The following is a 17888-nucleotide window of genomic DNA, read 5'->3' as shown; positions in this document are numbered from 1 at the left end:
GTAGCAGTGAGAGAACGGACATAATAGTTGGTGTTGGTGCCAGGTTTATTATTGATAGTCACTTTATGAATGGGGAGTATATGTCGACTCACCTCAGTAGTGAAATCAGCTGGTTTGAGAGCGGGTTTTTTTTTTTTTTTTTTTAACAACTTTATTTATCAGTTTTTCATATAAAAATTACAACAACATAAATGTTGAATATTCATGACAGAGACTATAGTCCCCCCCCCCCCCCCCCCCCTCCACCCCCCCCCCACGGTGGTATCCTCACAAATACATACACTCAAACAAATGACACGAAAAAAAGAAAAAAAAAAAAAACATCAATAACAATAGCAATAACACATCACATTATCACACAGATGACCCCAACTACTCTGCTGAGATTATGTTACTCATAATACCAACGCTTTAGATTCCTCAAAAGGAAAGGTAGGCGACAACTCAGACAGTCACAATACAAATCATGTGAGGGCCACACACATAATACAGCAAATTAAGTAATGAGTATGCCTCTAATATGGGTGATAAATAGTGACCAGATTTTGTCATATTTGTCTTCTGACCCACATATTATATACCTGAGTTTTTCCAGATCTAATCCCAACATCACTTCCCTGACCCAGTGAATGTAGGTGGGAGGACTCCTTCCTTTCCAATTGCACAGTATCAGACGGCGGGCAAGCAGTGATGCATAAGCAACTGCATTTTCATGAGAACGGGAAAATTCAAATTCCTTGTTAACTATTCCGAAAATAGCTGTTAGGGGGTTTGGAGGCAATCTCTTACCAGATATCGCTGAAAGTGATTGGAAAACGGACATCCAAAAATTGCATAATGATGGACATGACCAAAACATATGTCCTAAAGAAACAGGACAGTAATGACACCTGGGACAAATTGGAGCAACACCGGGGAATAACTTGGCTAACCTGTCATTAGAGTAATGCAGTCGGTGGACCACTTTAAATTGAATTAGTCCATGTCTGATACAAAACGACGAGGTATGTATACGTGCAATAATGTTTTTCCAGGCATCTTCTGGGATGGATTCTCCAATATCACCTTCCCATGCTACTTTAACTCTATCCCATGTGTAAGGGCAGCTGTTCAGAATTAATGCATATATCTTTGATATTGTACCTTTATTAAATGGGTTAACATTAAGAACTGAGTAAGCCAAATCTTCAGAGGATAGATGTGGGTACCCTGGGAAATGTTTAGAAGCAAAACTCCGAACCTGTAAATACCTAAAATAGTGGTATTTTGGTAGATTGTGGTCCTCACATAGAAAGGTGAATGATGCAAAGCTGCCATCAGTAGAGATCTTGAAAGACCAGACCATTTCTGTGCCAAGTTAGAAATGCTGAATCCAACTGGGACGGTGCAAAAAGGTGGTTAAACATTATTGGAGAGAATCCACATATGTTTTTCAGATTAAAATGTTTTCTGAATTGACCCCAGATCTTTATTGAGTTTTGGACCACTAGGTTTACTTTTAACTCGTGTGCTCTGATATTTAGTGGAAGAGGGGCAGATAAAAATGAAATTGGAGAGACTGGTAGCGTGGATTCCAGCTCCATATTGGCCCAAACAGGGCCTTCTTTATCTGCAAACATGGTAATCCAGTATGTTAGCTTGGCAATATTAGCTACCCAATAGTAAAATAGGAAATTAGGAAGACCCAGGCCACCTTCAGATTTGACTCTCTCTAAGCTTGCCTTCTTTATATGGGCGGATTTCTTATTCCATATGAATGACAAGATAAGACGGTCTAGCTGAGTAAAAAATGATTTAGGGAGAAAAATGGGGACCATTTGAAACAGATATAGGAATTTGGGCATTACTGTCATTTTTATTGAATTTATCCGCCCCGCCAGGGAAATGGGGAGCTTTGACCACCTAACCAGGTCATTTTTGGTACGCTCCAGAGCAGATTTATAATTGTATTTATAAATGGCCTTGACTGATCCTGCTATCTTGATTCCTAGATACGTAAATGTTTCATTCTCAATCTTTAAAGGCAGATGATCGTATTTGACCTGTCTCGCCAAATCATTTAATGGAAATAACAGGGATTTTGACAAATTAATTTTGTACCCTGAAATGCTCCCAAATCTCTGCAACAAGTCAAGAAGATGAGGTATGCTTTCTATCGGGTCTGATATTTGCAACAGCAGATCATCTGCGTAGAGAGATGTTTTGTGACTTACTCCACCCCTGGAAATACCCTTAATCCTGCTGTCTGCTCTGATGGCAACTGCTAACGGCTCAATTGCGATGTCGAATAAAAAAGGCGAAAGACCGCAACCTTGCCTCGTACCTCTATGAAGCCTAAAATATTCAGACATGGAGCCATTGGTCTTAACGGTAGCCATAGGTGCTGAATATAACACTTAATCCAATTACAAAAAACAGGTCCAAATCCAAACTTTTCTAAGGCAGCAAAGAGATAGCTCCACTCAATCCTATCGAATGCCTTTTCGGCGTCGAGGCTTAGAATAACTTCAGGTTGCACTGTTGAGTAGGGAGACAATATCACATTGAACAGCCTTCGTACATTAAAGAACGATTGTCGCCCAGGGATAAAGCCTGTTTGATCTTCATTAATTATGGTAGGAATGACAGCTTCTAATCGCTTGGCAAGGGCTTTAGTTAATATTTTATAATCACAGCACAGAAGGCTAATGGGCTAATGGATAGGAACTGCATTCTAAGGGGTCCTTATCTTTTTTCAATATCACTGAGATTGTCGCTTGAGAAAGTGTTTGCGGTAATTTCCCACTGGCCAATGATTCATCATAAACGGATTTTAAAATAGGTACACGTTTTGGAGTGAATTCTCTGTAAAACTCGATGGGAAACCCATCCGGGCCTGGTGTCTTTCCTGTTCGGGATAGCCTAATAGCATTTGCTATTTCGTCAAACGATAATGGCTGTTCTAGGGATGGCTGGGTGTCTGGGGCAAGTTTCGGAATATCTAAAGAATTGAGAAATGAGTAAATTTCGGATAAATTAGGGTCTGCCTCTGATTGATAAAGAACCGAATAATATTTTCTAAATTGATCATTAATGGCTTGAGGGTCATACAATACTGAGTCAACACCAGTTTTAATCCCCGGAATCATCTGTTCAGCTGATTGCTGCTTGAGTTGGAGTGCAAGGAGTCTCCCTGCTCTATCTCCGTGTTCATACACTATATTGCCAAAAGTATTCACTCGGCTGCCTTCACACACATATGAACATGAGTGACATCCCATTCTTAAACCATAGGATTTAATATGATGTGGGCCCATCCTTTGCAGCTAGAACAGCTTCAACTCTTCTAGGAAGGCTTTCCACAAGGTTTAGGAGTGTGTTTATGGGAATTTTTGGCCATTCTTCCAGAAGTGCATTTGTGAGGTCAAACACTGATGTTGGACAAGAAGGCCTGGCTCGCAGTCTCCGCTCTAATTCATCCCAAAGGTGTTCTCTCGGGTTGAGGTCAGGACTCTGTGCAGGCTAGTCAAGTTCTTCCACACCAAACTCGCTTATCCATGTCTTTATGGACCTTGCTTTGTGCACTGGTGCGCAGTCGTGTTGGAACAGGAAGGGCCATCTCCAAACTGTTCCCACAAAGTTGGGAGCATGAAATTGTCCAAAATGTCTTTGTATGCTGAAGCATTAAGAGTTCCTTTCACTGGAACTAAGGGGCCGAGCCCAACGTCCGAAAAACAACCCCACACCATAATCCCCCCTCCACCAAACTTTACACTTGGCACAATGCAGTCAGACAAGTACCGTTCCCCTGGCAACCGCCAAACCCAGACTCGTCCATCAGATTGCCAGACGGAGAAGCGTGACTCGTCACTGCAGAGAACACGTGTCCACTGCTCTAGAGTCCAGTGGCGGTGTGCTTTACACCGCTGCATCTGACGCTTTGCATTGTGCTTGGTGATGTAAGGCTTGGATGCAGCTGCTCGGCCATGGAAACCCATTCCATGAAGCTCTCTACGCACTGCTCTTGAGCTAATCTGAAGATCACATGAAGTTTAAAGGTCTCAAGCTATTGACTCTGCAGAAAGTTGGCGTCCTCTGCGCACTATGCGTCTCAGCATCCGCTGACCCCACTCTGTGATTTTATGTGGCCTACCACTCCGTGGCTGAGTTGCTGTCGTTCCCAATCGCTTCTACTTTGTTATAGTACCACTAACAGTTGATTGTGGAATATTTAGTAGCGAGGAAGTTTCACAACTGGACTTACTGCACAGGTGGCATCCTATTACATTACTATTACAGCACCATGCTGGAATTCACTGAGCTCCTGAGAGCGACCCATTCTTTCACAAATGTTTGTAGAAGTAGTCTGCATGCCTAGGTGCTTGATTTTATACACCTGTGGTCATGGAAGTGATGGATTTGAAAATGTTTTTCTCTGCTTTCCATGTTGAAAGTGTATTGAATTCGGACTGGAGCAGTAATTTTTCTTTAAAAAGATCAGGTGTAGGAGAGAGAGCATAACATCTATCAGTATCAGCAATACTATGTATCAATTCCTTTAGACGCTTTGAGCGTTCTCTATTTCTGTGTGCAACATACGAAATAACTTGTCCCCTAATATATGCTTTCAAAGATTCCCACAGAATACTTCTTGAAATGTCTTGAGTGTCATTAATCTCCAAGAAAATATCAATCTGGTCATTGACAAATGTTCTAAAGTGTTGACTTGAAAGCAAGTGGGAGTCCAGACGCCAAGTGCGCTGGGGCGCTATATTACCTGGAAATGTTAAATCTATTTGTACCGGGCAATGGTCTGATAACACTATACTGTGATACTGACTATGAGGAATTAAAGAAAGTAACTGATCATCTACAATAAAATAGTCTATCCTGGAATAACTATGGTGAACGGGAGAAAAAAATGAAAATTGTTTAGCAGTGGGGTTTTTTGTCCGCCATGGATCTGATAGGCCCCAAGAGCGAAGGAAGGAGTTGTTAGTTACTGCAGATGTTGATAGACCACTATTCGGTCTAGGATTTGACCTGTCTAAATGGGCATGGAGAACACAGTTGAAATCCCCACCTAACACCAGTTTATAGAGATTAAGATCAGGGAGTATTGAGAAGAAATTTGTGAAGAATTGAGAGTTATCCCAATTTGGTCCATAGATGTTAGCCAGAATCAATGGTGTATTAAGTAGTAAATCTGCCAACTACGATAACATATCTACCATTGTTTTCGGATATAACTTCAGAAAGTTCAAAAGGGATCCCCTTCTTTATTAAGATGACTGTTCCTCTGGCTTTATAATCAAAACGTGAATGATATATTTGCCCAGTCCATTTACATCTTAATCTTTTTTGGGAATTAATATTTAGATGTGTCTCCTGCAAGAATATCACATCTGGCCTCAGTGATTTCAAATGACTAAATATTTTGCTTCGCTTTACCATATTATTCAGGCCTTTGACGTTCCAACTAATGAAGGAGATTGTACCTTGTTGTTTGCCTACATTATCAGGAGCCATATATCAGTAAGTGAGTGTGTAAACTGGTCGAGGATGCTGGTAAAATCTGAGTGCATGCATGTGTGCTTGGGTCAAAATCTAACACAAAACCAAACCAAAGAAAAACAAAAACATACAAAAATCTCTTACCATCCTGGGTCCCTGGGCTGGTCTTCCGTAAAAGCGAGACTGCCCTAATAACACTCATCTCTCTCCTAAGCATTGAACTTGCAAGGAAAGAACAATATAAGACAAGGCGCTTCTAATATTGTCATAGCTGCATGAACAGAGGCACTTATGTCACAGGCTGAAATATCCCTGAACACTTACAGTTGGAGGATATGCTAATCATTGGAATATAAAAATAGATAAGTAAATAAAGAAAGAGAGCAATAAAGAAGGGAAGTAAAACAATAGTGTTAATAGTATTGAAGAAACTGGCTGAGTGCACATTTTAACCAAAAAAGATCACCATTTAGTTTAAGATGTAGCATTATAAAACTGGATGAGGCAGAATTCTCGGAAAGAAAAAGAAAACGAAGAGAGAAAGAAAAAAATCAACCTAAGGCTTTTATATATTACCTGTTCTTAATATCAAGTCTTCAGCCACCATAGTCTGATGTATTATTGCTACATATTTGTCCATCATGACCACAAAGTCCCGTCCTGGTTGTCATTTTCATCTTTCCAGGGTGAAGAAAAACGACACTCAGCTTAGTCCATAGTCCACACATAAAACGCACCAAACTGTAGTGTAGTATACAGACAAGTGTTCAGTCAGCAAGTGCCATGGGCAGCAACATTAGCAGCATGAACTTTCAACAGTACCTGTTATGGCCCGAAGTGTTAGCGTTCACTCTCCCTCCATCTCACCCGGGTGCAGATTCTCCTCAATGTATTGCTTTGCCTTGGTGGGGTCCTCGAAAGATGCTTGTTCGCCGGCTGAAGTCGTAATTTTAAGCGTGGCTGGGTATAGGAGGCCGTATTTCACACCTGGACATCTGCGAAGTAGCCCCCGGACATCGGTGAAAGCTGCTCTCCTTTTCCTGACCGAGGCCGAGTAATCTGGGTAGATGTGAAAATGCTTACCGCTGTGGAACAGCGGCCCCGTGCCCATGGCCTTTCGGAGAATGTCAGCTTTCTCCTGAAAGTAGTGGAATTTGATGATTATCAGCCTCAGGGCGTCCCCGTCTTTTGGTCTCGGCTGCAGGCTCCTGTGTGCCCGGTCAAGCGGCGGGGTGTAGTCCAGGCTCAGCGTCTCCTGTAGCAGTTTCGCCACGGCTTTCTCTGGTCGTATGTTTACAAATCGTTCCTGCACGCCGATCAGCCTGCAATTATCTCTCCGTTGTCGGGACTCCAAGTCATCGGTCTTGTCCATCAGCCGGGTCACTTGCGAGGATAGAGTGGTAACCTTGGCTTCGAGTTCCACGACCCGGTTAGCATAGCAATTAGCTCCCTCCTCCAGCTCCTCCGTCCGCATTGCAAAAGTTGCGTTTTCTTTCTGCATGTCTTACATTGCTTTCGTCAGCTCGGTGCGTACATTTAAGATTTCTGACCTCATGTCACTCGACAAATTGTCGATTTTCTTGTGCAGTTCACTTGCAGCCGCCATCACAGATGAGTCGATCTTTGCTAGCACAGACTGCTCAGTCCGCTGCAAGGCCGCCATGATTGCGTCGGTATCAGACATTGGCTCTACTCTGCCAGGCGGGTCCGCGTCGAGTGAGTCCGAGGTGTCAGGGCTTGATTTCGACTTTGGATTCTTCGGCATTTTGGATGGATTTATCTTTCATCCGCATCAAAACATGGTCGCTTTTGGAAACCCGAGCACTTTAGACACACTCTGGCACCGATGAAGTCGGGAGGGAGAGGAAAAGTATTATATAAATGTTCTTTCCAAGCGGAGCTCACAAAACTACGTCCTCACATGTCGCTGCTCCAAGTAGTCGAGCGGGTTTTTTTTTTGAATGAGCTGGAGAGAGGGGGTGAGCGGGGAAGGCTCACATTTTGCTGACTGCATTGCCAATGATTTTAAATGTTGTTTGGTTCACAGTTTTTAACAATAAAGGTATGAAATGCAGCATCGGATCATCGCTTTATTGACAGCCAGCCAGTGAGTCAAGCAGGCAAAATTCCCTCGTTTTAGCCTCTCGGCGATATCAAAATGTTTGTTGATAGTCGCCTAATAGTTGGCGAAAGGCAGCTTCACATGTTCAGTTGTTCATAAAACATGCTAAGTTAGTAAAGTTACTGTAGTTCTGCACAAAATGGTTTAATTTAGCACTAAACTGTTATCCCGTTCTTCTTCTCTCTCTCTCCTTCTGCTTCATGCCTGCATCATTTATATTTCGTTCTTCAACGATGACAGTAAAACATGGTTAAGTGCTTCCGGTTGGGAGGACACTGGCGTTGTCTGTTTGCCGCTTCTCAACTTGGAATCTAACTAGGACTCTAACCCAGCAAACTCTGTGCCTTGTGACTCTCTGTGCCGTTTAATTCAGTTGGCTGCCCTGCCCGGTTTTACTGCTTAGCACTCCAATTGCTGCGAAACTGTGTGGCTACGTGGCTACATCTGATAACCACCTGAACGGCACCTACCTGCTACCGGCCTTGAACTACCGCTGAATCCATCCACCGATCCTCCGTCTGCTGCCGGACTTCGTGCTCAGGGGATCCGTCCTCTGGTACTCCTCAAACTGGACATTTACCATTGCGACTGACGGGCATTTTGCGGTTAGCCCGTACGGCTGGGATCGCCGCCCCTTGGTGAAGCTGATCCGGCTGTTGCTGCTGGTGTTAGCTAGCACCGTCGCTGGCTGGATCGCTTGCTGGATCCGTTCACTGATCCACCCCTGCTGGAGTCTGTACCCTCCTCTGGTACCCTCTCAACTGACCATCACCATCGCTACCGTGGGTTTTTCTGCGGGTAGCCCCGCGGCTGAGATTGCTACTTCCCCGTGAAGTTCTGTCAGCATCGTCGCTACCGGTCTCCACGGCTGCTGCTACCTGTGTAGCCGACTGCCTTCACGGGTTTAGTCATCTGGGTGCTTTGCGATGCTCTGGACTTTTTTCTCTTCATGTTTGCGCTGCGCCTTGGGGATCACTGCCTGCTGTCAACAGCTAACAACGTTGATCTGCCAGTGTTGCTTCCGTCCAGCGGTAGCATGGCTAGGCTGATGCTGCTGACGGTTAGCTTCGTCTGGCTGGTGGCTAGCGGTTATTAACTCTTCCCCCGGACTACATGGCGCTCAGGTACACCTCCTCGGAACTCCTTCGCTTAATTCCAGCATCATCCAGTCCTGGAATTAATTCAGTTTCCATCATCAAGGAGCTTGGATTACTCCGTCGGCCACGTTACATCCACAGAGGTAGTGGTCGTAAGCTTGTTTACACTGCTGGAAATTCCATCCCCTCTCTGTGGACCAATCGGCGTGCGGCTACTGTGGCACGACGTCATCACAACAATCCCCACGTGTGCACTGCCAACCTGCGCTCCCTCCTCTGTGTTGACAATGTTGCTCCTGACTCCGCTCATTATCACCCAATAACAACCCCACCTCCTTCATGCTGTTGAACACTCGCTCTCTTAACAATAAAGCTCTACTCATCCATGACACCATTACTGACAGAAATATTGACTTCGCCTGTTTGACTGAGACTTGGCAGAATCAACTGGACTTCCTCACACTCAACCAAGCCACACCCCCAGGATATGTCTACATGCAGAAGCCTTGGTGCACTGGTCGTGGTGGTGGGCTAGCGGTCATTCATCGTGCTGATATCCTGGTGAAAGAACTTCCTGCACCCAAGACCACCTCCTTTGAGTGTACCATTTTCACAGTGGCTGGTTCCGTTCCACTCCAGGTGGTACTCATCTACCGCCCCCCCAAACCCTCCATCAGCTTCATGTCCGAGCTTTCTGAGCTCCTCACCTCCACCTGTTCCTTGTCCCCATCCACACTTCTGCTTGGGGATTTCAATATCCACGTGGACTCCAGCACCTGCAAGTTCGCTTCTGAATTTCTCTCACTACTGGACTGCTTCAATTTCACCCAACACGTCCAAGGTCCCACCCACGCCAAAGGTCACACTCTCGATCTAGTCTGCTCCACTGGCTCACCCCTCTCCCATCTGCAGTGCATTGATCTTGCCGTCTCTGACCACCATGCCATTCTGTTCACCATGCCTTTCTCCCCGGCCAAACTCCGTCCCAAACGCACCATCACATTCAGGAACATCAAGTCTGTTATTCCCATCCTCAAGAAGCCTGGTCTAGACCCTGACGACTTGAACAACTATCGGCCCATCTCCAACCTTCCCTTCATCAGCAAAATTCTGGAAAGAGCAGCACTGCTTCGGAAGGTTGGGGATTTCCTTCTCCAGGTCGACGGCTGTTCCATCTCCCCATCCCCTGAAGTCCGCAACCTCTGCGTCATTCTGGACTCCACCCTTTCATTCCACTCACATGTCAAATCCGTCACCAAATCTGCCTTTTTCCATCTCAAAAACATTTCCAGACTCCGGCCATCACTCACGGACACTGTTGCTGAGACCCTCATCCATGCCTTCATTACCACCCGCCTGGACTACTGCAATGGAGTTCTGTTCAGGGCAACCAGTAAGACCCTGGACAGGCTCCAGTACGTCCAGAACTCAGCTGCCAGGGTTCTCACCCACACCAAACCCTGGCAGCACATCACCCCCACTCTCATCCACCTTCACTGGCTCCCGGTGAAATTCCTTCTTCGGTCCACAGGCATGGGCCTGCTCGTGGTCCCTCGCACCAGCCGACGCACCTTTGGGGACAGAACTTTCAGCATTGCTGCCCCCACCCTCTGGAACTCTCTCCCCTCTCAGATACGTCTCGCCCCTACCCTGGACTCATTCAAATCTGCTCTCAAAAAGCATCTATTCAGTCTGGCCTTTGGTCCTTGATAGCTGGGCTAGTTTTCTTGTTAGCTTACCTGTGATGTTTGTTCTGTCTGTCTGTTTGTTTTTGTTTGATTGCTTGTGTTTTGTAAAGCGTCCTTGGGTGTTTTGAAAGGCGCTATATAAATCAAAGTTATTATTATTATTATTATTATTATTATAGAACCAGAACCCGAAGCCCTACCCTACCCGACCAATTCACATACATTTTAGGCCCGGGTAGGGTCGGGTTCAGGCAGAATTTGAGAACTCTACCAAGTCATGCAATAAATTATGCAAGAGGTGGCTTTAAATTCATATGGTAGCTAACGTTAGCGCTTGACCGGTGATGTTTGTGTCTGGCACTTCAGTAGCTCCCTGTAGCCTGTCGGCTAGTGCTAGTGATCTGTTTGTTGTGTGTCACACTTAAATAGCTCCCTCAACATCACGTCACATGTTGTGAGGTTAGGGACACACTGTCAGTCCTGATGGTCCAACTCTGTCAGAGGCAGGTGGCCTAACTTCATGGATGGACCTGACAACTAGAGATGCCATGTTTTAAGTTACCTAGGCATATTAAGGGATGTCTGAGAGGAAATATGACTGCCTATTTGGTTGCAAATGCCATTTTGTTTACAAAAAAGATTTATTTTATTTATAAAGGTTATTTTGTTCTATTAATATTTACAGTTACAGTTAGTAATATTTACAGAGTTAATGTAAATAAAAATAATTGTTTATGATGCATATGGGACAACAAAAGGCAATTTATTATTTTGGCCAGTTAAAAAAAATTGCTTGGCCGGTAGATTTTTTCATCTACCGGTCCCCTTGGCCAGTGAGCCAAAAAGTTAGTATACACCCCTGGCTCTGAGTTTTCAAAACTCTTTGCATTTTCTTTATATCCTTTAAAAACCACTTATACCTTTAAGTAAGTTGGATAATGTATTGTCTTGGGTGAGGGAGTGAGCGATGGGTCATCGTCATGCATGGGTGAGTACTGCCCCCCCTCCTCCAAAAAAAAAGCAAAAAAAAAAAAAAAAGCTGTTGCTCAATGCCTTGTTGGTAGTAAGAGATATTTGAAAGGTAGTAAAAAAGGTAGTTGAGGATTCCTGTATAAATCCTGTATAAACCCTGATAAAACAACTGGGATTGTTCCAGAGCGTGTTTGGGCCTATAACTCCCAAACCATAAGTTGCACATTGAAATGCTTTATATCCACACATTATGTAGTATGAGACGAATCTTAAGGTATTGGCCACACTAGCTAGCCACACTAGCTGTTGTTTGTTTGCAAATACCGTATTCATCTGAATATAAGACGATATTTTTTCCATTGAAAAAACGCCTTCGCCTAATATTGGGGGTCTAAGCAAATACACATGTATTGTACTTGCAGATGTAAACCAGTAGGTAGGCTCGCCTTTTGCCGTGATTACTGGCGAATGGCCGCATTGCGCAGTCAATAATCAACCATGTTGTCTGTGCCATTGTCCGTTGTGCTGCTGCAGCCGCGTATGAACAAAAGTTGATCTATAATGAAAGGTTTATATGGCAGTCTGTGTGTGCCGCTCACCTGTCAGATCCGGCAGACCTGACCGGGTGGCCGCGGCACCACCCGGTGCTGCAGCTGGCTCGCCTGATGCTGACCTGTGGCTTTTTCATTCAAACAAGATTTTGTCCATATAAAAAGTATTTTTCCAAAAAAGGGTCTTGAAAATGAAGGGTCGTCTTTTATGCGGGTCAGTACGGTATTTTATCTTGTCCAAACTGAGTAAGTTGAATTATTTGATTTTGAAGAATGCACTTTTTATTGTTCCCTTGCAATAATATGGCGGTTTATGATGGCGAATTCCGGACTGAATAAGCTGACTTTATTTTGAAGATTGCACTGTTTTCCCTTGGATTAAGGCAATTTTGTCTTTGGGATTGTAGTTAAGGCTGTTGTTGCCTTGTAAAAATGTCACTTTGCATTTACAAATGGCACATGTTTCCATTTAATAAAATTTGATGGAGATACATAATTATGTTGTTGTTAACGTGAATTAATGACCTTTCTAAAGTGTCTTAAAGGTCCAGGGGAGTCATACTTATCTGTACAGAAATTATAGTCAGTGGTATCCTGTAGTGCTGTAGTTACTCTTTGTTATGATGGAACTGGCTTATGCAATTCTTTCAGTTGCCCGTAGATGGGGCTGTGCTCCATGGCAATGTTGCATGTTGAGAGCTACTCTACTCCCAGATTACATAGTCAAAATATTTTGTGTCTTTGAAAATTTGAAAATATTTTGTGTCTTTGAAAAATAATTCCTAGTCAAATGTTTAAAAAATCTTTATTTTGAGAGTGACATGAGTTAATTTATGGGCTATTTATTTTCAAAGCTAGCCAAAGATTAACACAAAATCAGTCTTGCATGGAAAATAGCTGTAAAAATCACAATAAAAGAAGAATCGTGGCACCAATAATCACATCGAATCGACAATCGCTATAATCGGAAAATCAAAGCTCCCATAATCGAAATCGAATCGAATCGTGAGGTACCCGCGATGGAGCACCCCTTTTTTGCAAAATTGTGAAATTTGTGCGATCCACGTTTTCAATGTCCTCCTAGGCACTAAGGGCCCTATCTTGCGCCAGACTCCCTAAACCCGCTATTTGCGGATTTAGGATTTAGGAAGAGGCGTTCCCCCGTAAAAGTTGCTATCTTGTGCACCTCCCGCTATCCGTAAAACACCTGCGCTACCCGCTATATTATGCATAGGCGTGTTTTGGGCGTTACGCCAGTTAAACCAATCAGTGTGCCAGGTGCCATTGCCTTTAAGGGCAGGATGCGCTATCCTAAATCCTAAATCCTAAACCCGCGATGGAGAGAGGGAGGTAGATTTTCTCAGGGCTTCTACTGAGGCTAAAGCAAGTTGGCTTATATACATATTATATATTATATTATAGGCGAGTTAATTCGGGAGGTGGAGCCACATGTGTCCAAGTGGACGTGTCACAAGGTTGTACCGATTGAGTAAAATCCCCGTGTCACACCACACACACACAAGAGGCAGAGGTGGAACTATGTGTAAACTAATTTATTGACAAGGTAGATTGGGCAAATAAAATATTAAAAATAAAAATATAGCACAGCTGCTGGCTTATGATAAAACAATAAAACGTGCTGGCGTAAGTGTCCAATAAAAACAGTCTTTCCTCTAAACAGTCTATATGAGTAATATACTCAGTCCATTCCGGCGGCGTCCCGGTATCAGTCCGACCGTGTGTGTGGGGAGGCTCTGTCGGGGCGCGCATTGAAGCCGCCTGGGCGCGCTCTCGTAACAGCCCAAACTTTAGGGAAAGCGGATAGCGGGTGGAGTCGGCATAACGGATAGCGGCTAGCGGGTGGCGCAAGATACCGTTTAGGGATAGCTGAAGTTCCTAAATCCGCAATTTGCGGGTAGCGGGTAGTGGCAGCGGATAGCGGGTGGCACAAGATAGGGCCCTAAGTCTGATGTTCACAAAACTTGGCACATAGAATCTATGGACCTTCAAACCAAAAATGTATCAAAACAATTTTGATATGACGAAAAAAGCAAAAGTTACAACTTCCTTCCCAAAACGTAACTAAACAGGAGTTTATTTGCAACTTCAAATCCGATTAACACAAAAGTTAGGTTTCTTTGTCCCACAACTTGACTTGGCATCCCTGCAAAATTTGGAACCAATTGGCTGCTAGGGGGCGCTAAAACTAAAATTCACTCACAAGTCTGATCTTCAAGAAACTTGGCATACAGAATCTATGGACTCTCAAACCAAGAAGTTATCAAAAGAATTTTGATACAACAAATAATTTGAAAGTTACACATTTATAACTTCCTCCTTATTCTGTACAAAACAGGAAGTGTGTTATATCTCTGCAACAATTAGTCTGATCAAAACCAAATTAGGGAGCCAAGATAGATAGATAAAACTTCATTCATCCCCGAAGGGAAATTCAAATACGACACAAGTGACACATAAGTCACTAAGGGTCTGTGCAAAATTTGGTGTGAATTGGCTGCTAGGTGGTGCTGTTATGCTAATTTATTTTTATCCCGAGAACAGTTGTTCCGATTTACATGAAACTCAAGTGTTGTACCTGTACATTCATGCATGTGACGAATAAACCTTGAATCTTGAATCTTGAATCACTCGTTTCCCATACCATGTTGAGACTGACATGACAATAACCCTTATCCTCCATTTGGCTGTCGGCCGCTGTGACTGAAGTACTGTCTTTCAGAGGATCTAATGGACTCAGTTTTGAAGCCATGTATGCCATGCTTGGTGTTTGGCAAGTGGGCTAAATAGTAGGACAGAATGTAGCCTCACTCTGAAGCTACATTCTCGCCTACACATCCGTATATAAAATGCCCTATTTTGACATGTAGTGGAATCACAACTGCATCAGACTTGGTCTCTCCTCAACGGCCATTATCCCTGCTTGTTCAGTTTAATTCAGACAACTTTATTAATCCTGCTAGGGGTAATTTGTATGGAGTGGCATTATGTAAAATACATAAATATAACAGTGACCTACACACAGCAATAAATTATGGACAAGAGCTAAAGTATGAAATAAAGTTTAAAATAAATACTAGTGTCAAGCAGACTGATAAATTAATAGACTGAATCAAAACATATAAAATATCAATTTAATAACAGGATAAATGATCAAACTGAAAAAAATATAAAATTTTGTGATGAGAGATACACTCCTGATGAAAATTTTAAGACCAGTTGAGAAATTGCAAGAATTTACATTTTGCACTGTTGGATCTTAAGGAGGTTCTAAGTAGAGTTTCAAAATGCAAAAAGAAGAAATGGGAGTGAGACAAAAAAAAAAAAAAAAAAAAAAAAAAAAAAAAAATGAGTAAGCAATTTATTGCAAACAACCATTACACTGAAATAGGCTGTTCATCACCTGATCAAAAGTTTAAGACCACTGCCTTTAAAAGCCCAAATCCTGGCAAAAATATTGATTCAGTGTCATTTTCTGTCAGGTATCCACACTCATGACCTCCTGATGGCAAAGGCAAAAAAGCTTTCTCTCCTTGAACGTGGTCGGATTGTTGAGCTGCCTCTCGCAGCGTGCCACTGCCGCTGAGGTTGGACGCAGTAAGACAGTCATTTTAAACTTCTTAAAATATCCTGAGGGTTATGGAACAAAAAAGTCAAGTGGTAGACCCAAAAAAATTTCACCGGCTCTGAGCTGGACTCAACTGATGTCATTAAAATTTCAGAAATTAAAGATCTGCCTGGAAATATCCTTTTGGTAACTTTAGATGTAGAAAGCCTTTATACAAATATACCCCATGAAAGAGGACTAGATGCTTTAGGCTTTTACCTCCAAGATCGCACTGATGTCCCCCCGAGTGAATTCATTTGTGAATTGGCCTCTCTGGTCCTTAAACTTAACTACTTTTCTTTTATAGGGGATTTTTATTTACAGCTAAAAGGCAAATCTATGGGCTCCACCATCTCTCCAGACTTTGCCAATCTATATGTGTTTTTTTTTTTTTGAGTACAACTTTGTCTTTAATCCTGACAAGAATCCTTTTTGTTAAAAAATCCTCAAATGGTACAGATATTTAGATGATATATCTTGCCTTTTCAAGGAGAAATGGAAGAACTCCTGGATTTTGTATCATTTATCAATGGTGTTTACACTGATTTAAAATTATCTCGAGTATGACCTGCAACGTGTGTCTTTCCTTGATATGTGGATTGAGTTAAAGAGTGGAGGCCTCATTACCACACTGTACAGGAAACCAAATGACCGTAATACAGGGTGACCCAAAAAAACGGGAACTTTTGAAGTGCGTATTGGCAGACATGAGCAAGTGGCAGCACAATTTTTTAAAAATGAAAATTCCATCATTGTTTCTTAAATGGCATGTTTTAAGGTTTCAATTACTATGAATAAAAATTTTTTCTTCCATCACTCTTGGTTTTATTGGATTGTTAAAAAGTTCCCTTTTTTTGTGTCACCCTGTACTTTCCTTCTAGCTAGTAGTGCCCATCCTAAAGCCCTAAAGAATGGCTTACCTAAAAGTCAATTTTACGGACTGAGACGTCTTTGCCATTCTGATGATGATTACATAGAAAAATCCCTAGAGATGAAACAACATTTTTTGGAAAGAGGATACTCTGTGTGTTGAAGAGGCCTACCAGGTTGCTTTGTCTAAACCTAGATCTGTCTTATTGACTAAGTGTCCAAAAAGAAAAACCTTTCTCAGTTACCTGTATCACCACTTACACTCCTCAGGTCCACATGTTCAAAAATACTATTCTCAAATATTGGTATATTCTGACCACAGATCTAGCTCTCACCCTACATTTTAAAGATCCACCTCTTTTTGTTTATAAAAGAGGACCCAACCTAAGAAATAAATTCCATGTATTGCATCGTTTGTTATCACTCGGAAACTCTGAAAAAAAGAAGCTGCGACGGCGTTTCAGTTTAAAAAATGGCAAAAATGAAAGCTGAAAAAGAGATGGAGGAGATAAAAAAATCTCTAAACTACATGTCAGGTGAGCTGAGCACCGTAGCAAAACAGCAAACCATGTTGCTGGAGCTGGTGGATGAAGTGAAGAAACTCCAAGCGCTGGTCAAAGAGAAGGATGTAAAGATTGCAAGCCTAGAGCGGAGAATAGACGACTTGGAACAGTATTCAAGAATGGAGGATGTGATTATAAGCGGAATGAATATCAGGCCGAGGTCCTACGCCAAGGCCGCGACTGCAGACGGTGGCGAAATGGAGGAACTCTCGCTCGAGGACCAACAAACAATAACAGAGCAAGTAATAAAGTTCTTCGAGAGCAAATGCATTCAAATGGATCCACAGAGCATTGTCGCCTGCCACACTCTCCCTCGTAAAAACCGCAACATCAAACCGGCCATCATTGTTCACTTTGGAAACCGCAAACAACAGGCCGAGCTGCTGAAGCAAGGAAGGAAATTGAAGGGATCCGATGTATATGTAAACGAACATCTAACGAAAAGGAACGCTGAGATCGCCAGAGAGGCCCACATGCTAAAGAAAAACAAGAAGATTCAAGCCACCTGGACCAGGAACTGCAAAGTTCTGATTCGACTCAATGGAGACATGCCAGAACAAGCCAGAGTTCTTATGGTAAGAGAGCTCAAAGACTTGAACTCATACCGCTAAACTAAAACAGTGAGTCTCTGGTGAAGATCCTAAAGGAATATTCTTTGTTGGTTTTTTTTTTTTTTCTGTATTACGCCTACACATGGTTGTTTAAATGGACGCTGCATATTCTTGCATGACAATGCGCAACGATATTATTTTTATAATATATTTATGGACATTGCATGGATTGCATAGCTTATGCGCAAAGCTCTTGTCCCGCAGGTAATACTTCTGCTGATCTTGCTTCTTTTTTCTTTTTCCTTTTTGTTTTCGCTTCCCCTGCATGGATGTTACACTTATGTTTTTTTTTGCTT

General features: G+C 42.8%; 1 protein-coding gene across 2 annotated transcripts in view; it reads left to right on the top strand.

Annotated features, from left to right (window-relative positions):
• prkdc (protein kinase, DNA-activated, catalytic subunit) overlaps positions 1-17888 on the top strand; it is a 422427-nt gene that overhangs the window by 47809 nt on the left and 356730 nt on the right. The window lies entirely within an intron of this gene.

The sequence above is a fragment of the Myripristis murdjan genome, chromosome 20 (assembly GCF_902150065.1).
Source record: "Myripristis murdjan chromosome 20, fMyrMur1.1, whole genome shotgun sequence".
Taxonomy (NCBI): Eukaryota; Metazoa; Chordata; class Actinopteri; order Holocentriformes; family Holocentridae; genus Myripristis; species Myripristis murdjan.
Note: the sequence above shows the minus strand (reverse complement) of the source record. Positions and strands in the feature narration are given on the sequence as shown.